Genomic DNA, 6,357 nt, shown 5'->3' on the forward strand with positions numbered 1-6,357 from the left:
CCGAATTCACTAGTACTCAATATTTGGTTCTACTGGGTTCCTGGTTATAATCTGCCTCATAACAGTGGATATCATAATTCGAAAAAGACCTCAACTACCTATGTGAATAAAAGCAACTGTAAGGAAATAACCACCAATCGCTGATGCTACCTTTGAAGATATCGATTTCTCTGTGTTTCCAGCCTAAAGGGCCCAGCATGTTGTGATAATAATAGAAAAAATCCAGAAATAATCTAACAAAGATGACCACCCACAAACAACAGCAATATTCTTACCCATTTGACACCACTAGCAAAAAGCACTGCACGTGTCGTCGTTGTCGCGACGCAACTACTTCCATACTTCCTTCCCCACAACCCGTCGGTATGAGGTTGAAAATACACTACTTGAAAGTCAGCCAGGGACTTATTTGAGGATTTTGGACACACCAATTTAATTTCTATTGCTCGAAAAATGATTGTGTTTTTCAACATGAGCAAGAAAAAAAACTAAATCAATTTTAATTGGAAAAAAGCAGTCGCAAAAACCCAATTTATTTAAACTATCAAGAGCATTTGTCAACTTGCCGACTGGGCGATTACAGAGCTGAATTAAGACTTAAAATATATCCTATAAAAACGAAGAAAACATGTTCTTTTGTATGCTGTTTCTTTAGGTGTCCATAAACTGACGGTAACACAATCGGATCAATTATCAGAAAGTGATCTGGTGTCAGTGCTTGCATATCTGTAGAATCATCACTCAGTGATCAATAATGTTAAAAATTGCTCGCTCTGGCCAAGAATACGTTTCAGGTGATATTTAATCTACTTGACCGCTGATTCATATATGCCCCCTTGATGCGGAGAAGCTGCCATCATAACTATCCATTCTGTTCCGCACTGATTTAACTTGCCGAATAGCTTATTTCTCTTCCATTCTTTTTAAACTTGCTAAATTACTAATTATATGACAATGTCCTCGTTGATTAACAGAACGCATGCCAAAAATGACAGTCAGATGTCCTAAAATATCAATGTGGACCGCCCTTGTCTTTAAGAACACAACTGAAGCCTTCCATGTGGTGACTCGATTACCATTCCTATCCAATATATCTACCACAAAAGGCCCTGCTAATCGACCAGCGTATGTAGAAAAGGCTTGCCAACTCTCTATGTGCAGGCAACTCTGCCATGAGCTGTTGTTCTAACCGATAATTAAAGTGTTCGCAAATTGTACACTTATGAATGTAACTTCTAAGCTCGCTGCGCAATCTGGGTATATAGCATTGCTGCCGAATGAATTGCATCATGATTTGAATGGCTCCATGTTTTGTCATTCGATGAGCATGGTCAATTAATAACCAGTCCAGCCTAACATCTTGTAGAATAATGACTGGTTGACACGTCTCATGTTCGTGAAAATGTCCTTGCTATCGAACACTGGTCTAAGAGATTCTATCTTGCTATTTTCTGTAAGCTGTAAATTTGTTTGGAGAGCCGCTATGTCCTTGCCCTAGACCTTTTTGAGCTCTTTTAATAAGAAGTTTTAACCCTTTCTTTCTTTCATCAGACCAGTGCCATAGACACCGGACCTCCTCTATTGCTTGCTCGCTTTCTGTACTGCTTTACGTTCCCTTTCTCTTAACATAAACTGATTCATGTAATGGAATACATATCATAGCACACTTTTTTCCTTTTCCGACCGAAAAGCATACTCTTCAATTGGCACACTAGCTTGCCGTTCATAAACCTAAAGTTTCCCCTGTCTGTGTGATCGCACGTATGCTCATTTTGTTTGCAACCATTAGCAAAACTTCGCCCTTTTTTGTTGTATATTCTATATATAACGTATAACCATAGACCAATCTTAACTTTCTCTGCTCACATTTACGTACTAAGTTAATCAGCTCGATTTTCCTTAGTCACAAAGTGCCGCCAAATATTAACATGAGTTTTCATTTGAATCGATGATACCTGATTGCTCACGTAGGTTTTCCTATCACAGGGTAAACTGGTCTTGGTGCATTTACCATTTCAGACCCAATGCAGTAGCTTGCTCTCCATTATCAAAATCATTACCTCTTCGTTCAATGAGGGCAATCTGCTAGCTAGCCATTAGCTATTCGATTTTCACTTGCTAAGTTCAAAACCAGCTGTTCGTAATACTTTATCCAATCGTTATCGATATGTAATGCTTCTTCTTCGCTGTCACAAGTGGGAACGCAATCGTTCATGTAGAAATCATTGCTCTATATCTGGATAGGATTCCTTCGCATCTTGTCCACATTGATTCAAAGCTCGCCCGCGTTGCATTTTCAAGATGTCGTGATATAAGTCACGACCGTCAACTAATGTTCTTGAAGCTTCTTGCCAGAAGATTCCTTGTGAATCCAATTAATGCCTAGCTATCTTAACATGCCGAAACATCATCTGATGTCTGCACTAAAAGCTATCTTGTAATGCGTTATGTGAAAAACCCTTGTCCGTCTTGCCAGCAAACACAACCCTGAATTTCTTTATTACGCAATGATGATGCATGCATTACACTTACTGCCCTTGCATTACTTGCGGGGTCGGGTCGCTTTGAAAATATGACCAAGCTAGTTTAATTTCCAATAAGACTTTCGTACTTTCGCATAAAACTGACATAATTCTATTTAAGAGCAGGTTCCCTCACTTGTTTCCTTTCCAACAAGAGAAATTCTGTAAATGATATAGCTTTAGAATCTCACATGCCCTACGCTTCAGGCTTGATAGTAATCGTAATAACTAATTGTCCTTCGTTTTCCGTCTGGTAGCTTTGAGCATATGACCAAGACTTTTGTAATTTCGCATAAAACTGACATAATTCTATCTTAGAGCAGGTTCCCTCGCTAGTTTAAATTCCAATAAGACTTTCGTACTTTCGCATAAAACTAACATAACTCTATCTAAGAGCAGGTTCCCTCACTAGTTTCCTTTTCAACAAGAGAAATCTTTTTAATGCTATAGCTTTAGAATGTCCCATATCCAACGCTTCAGGCTTGATAGTAATCGCAATGACTAATCGTCCTTTGTTGTCCCGCCTTGCCCTCCTTGTGAAATTATCGTCCACCTCTTATTCTTCTGACTATCAAAACTTGGTATTCACAACCTGATACATTTTTCAAAGCCGCTGTTCTTAATTATCCAAACTATTTACCTCAATACATCTTAATACAGATGTGTTCTCAACTTGCCACTCTGACGTACCTATAGAACTAGCTTCAGACGCCACTATGCCGAAACTTATTTTAATTTATTGAACATACCCTTACTTTTTATTCAATCAGTCTCCTTTGGTATGCATACCTCTGAAGAAAACCATGGGACTATACCGATTCTAGCCAGTTTATTAGGTTGCACAATATTATCTTCAATACCGGTAACCATTTTCGTAGCTTGCCATGTAAGTATTTTAAAATTCATAAATAATTAAATTTGGCTGATCACGTGAAGCTAATATTGCTCGTACCGACCTGATCAACCCGCTGTCAACCTCCAACCTTACTAACATTGTTGAAATCAAAGATTCATCATCTGTGGAGAAAGAGATTGAATAAAAAACGTTTAAATAACTTTCAAGAAGATTTTGGGTTTTATATAACTTTTGCCGCTTAGCCGGAATGATTGTTTGTCAATCGCTATCTCGTTTTATATCCTTCTTAAAGCCGTTATCCCATAATACGTGCATGCGCATAAGAAGTACCCCAGCTGTCTGATCCAATGCCCTGAAACGCTTGCAGTGATATACTTGGCGATACCTGATGGCATTGCTCTCGTTGTTTCCTTGCCGGTGCTTCGACTCTGCCCTTGCTGTTGAGTCGCTCATCAAGAATGCTGCCTTGGCCTGATGGCTGTTTGCCGATTGTGTACTCGCCGATCCAGAATAGCAAGCATCTACTTTGATGCTGGAGTTTTACATTGCCACCGCAATTTACATTTAAATGCTGTCTTCACCACTTATCGCTCGTGTAACAAGTGCACGACAATCATTTCCCAGTATTCCATTGGAAACTCCTGTGCCTTCAGCTTTCTCATGCCTCACGATGGAAAGCCTCTCGGTCTGATCCGCGTGAGGTGTAGCTGACAGACATGGCAGATCTATTAATTGTCTTAGCAACTCAGGACATGTATCATGTTTTTATCAAACAGTGGGTTGAGCCTTGCCCAGGCTTTCAGATAAGTACTCTCTGTGAGCTGCCATTTGCCCAAAATGTTGGCTACCTTGCCGGTAAGTGACTTGCTGAGATGCTAAAACTTAAAGGCGAGCTTGACCTGTTCATTTTCATTTCTTTCCCTTGATGCACAATTTCATCTATTCGCTTGCAGGATTTAATTTTTGTGTCTAGGAATAGCTCCTCAGCTTCCGCTTGCAGTTCGCCTCATCCACATCATTTCCTTTAAAAGAGATCCCCTTGACGTGGTTCGCACAAAGCTGGCTCCAGATCTCCTGCAGGCGCTCAAGTCACACTTGGAGAACTTCACTTTTCTCATCCCTTTTAGCTTGCCCTGCATAACTGTAAAACTTCCTCATTGCTTTGGCATGAAACTAGGATTTTATTATTTGAAATGTAATTCTATAATAAATTTATGGATAAGAGATTGATCGCTAAAGCTTGTGCTAAATATTCTAAAAATGAGCCTGTGCCAGATACATATATACTATAAACTTGTTAACTTGCTATCAATGTAACTTCCCAAATAATTTAACTTTATTCCAGTTATTTAGCTAGCCAAATCCCTATTCCTAGTCGGTGGTCTTCATCAAAAGATTGTCTAATAAACCAAAGCTCGCCAGCTCTTGCCAATCATATTAATGATTATTCCTTGCTCATATGCATGCATAGTTATAATAATCTGTACTACCCTTGTCACCTTGCTCGTCATGACAGCTCGCTACCTTTATCCTTTCGTTAATTTCTTCGAGTTTTCTTAAATTCGGCTTGTTGAAAAAAAAAAAATGTATTTAATTATTTATTCTCTTGCCATAATAGCCACTACCCTTGCTATTGGCTCTTTCCCTCAATTATTTTAAAGTTAGTATTTTGTTAAACTTGCCGACTCGCCAATGGCTATGATTGATCTTCATAGCCATGAGCATTGTTACACCCCATCCTACCTATTGTTTCGTCTGTACGATGTGAATTTAATAACAACAAAAGAAATACATATTTGTCTGAAGATATATATGTAGGATGACTACTTATCATAAACATCTTAAGTTAAACCCAAACATTGTACATGTACACTATAAGTATTCAAATAATATTTCCAATTATTTACATTTCTTAAATTCATAATGTACGACTACCTAGACCATAAAACTTAACGCAATAAGCGATTATTGAAAAAAGTAACGTCAAGAAATGTAAAAGTAAAGTAAAACGGAAAGTCAAGTGAAAGCCAAGTTAAACTTGCATATCTCTTTTTATATTTTTTCTGTAATTCTTATATCTAATTCTAATATCTAAATTCAATTTAAATTATAATTGTATTTTTAATATTAAAACTACTTAAAATTGAACAAACGCTTTAGTATTTCAATTTATTCCCTTTCCCTTCCCCTACAATTGTTGTTGCTGGACAAGTGCCGCGAAAAGTGTTCTTGTTGTCTTTAAACTATAAAATTATGTTACAATTACCTATAGTGTTAAAGTCTTAATAAAGAAATGAAAAGAAGAAAAAAAAGAATCATGCAAAGTAATTAAAATACCTACTGAAAACGAAAAGCTATTAGTGACAAGTGTTATACCATCATGCTGAATTACAAATATTAGTATAACACTTTACTCAATCTATTTACATCTGTTAACACTGTTCTATACTTGCATTACTTACTTCTCTTTTAAATAAAAAAATCATTCTGTGTTAAACCTTCAACCGGCTTATTTCATTTCATAAGGTATTACACTGGCGACGAGGAACAAAAGTTTAAATTATAGAAACGTTGTTAAAGTTTAATATTTTTATAAAAATAAAAAGTTTATTTGCTTCTTTGATTATAAAATGCCGGATAAAAACGTAGTTGGTGGACAAAACCTAGTTGGTGGACAAAACGTAACTGGTGACCAAAACGTAGCTGCTGAACAAATCGTAAATGTGACGGGTACGTCTACAATTGTGCATAGCACAGGTCACGTAGGCACCGTTCCGTCATTTAATCTGGAGGATGATTTTAGCATATACGAGGAAAGATTGGAGCAGTACTTTTTGGCCAACTATGTTGAGAATGAAAGACGAGTGCCGGTTATATTAACTACCATTAGTTATCGAGCATACGAGGTGGTAAGAGAGCTAGTTTTTAAAAAGAAACCAAAGGAGCTCCCTTTCGAAGATCTTATGAAGTTAATGAGGG

The sequence above is a fragment of the Eupeodes corollae genome, chromosome 1, assembly GCF_945859685.1.
Source record: "Eupeodes corollae chromosome 1, idEupCoro1.1, whole genome shotgun sequence".
NCBI lineage: Eukaryota > Metazoa > Arthropoda > Insecta > Diptera > Syrphidae > Eupeodes > Eupeodes corollae.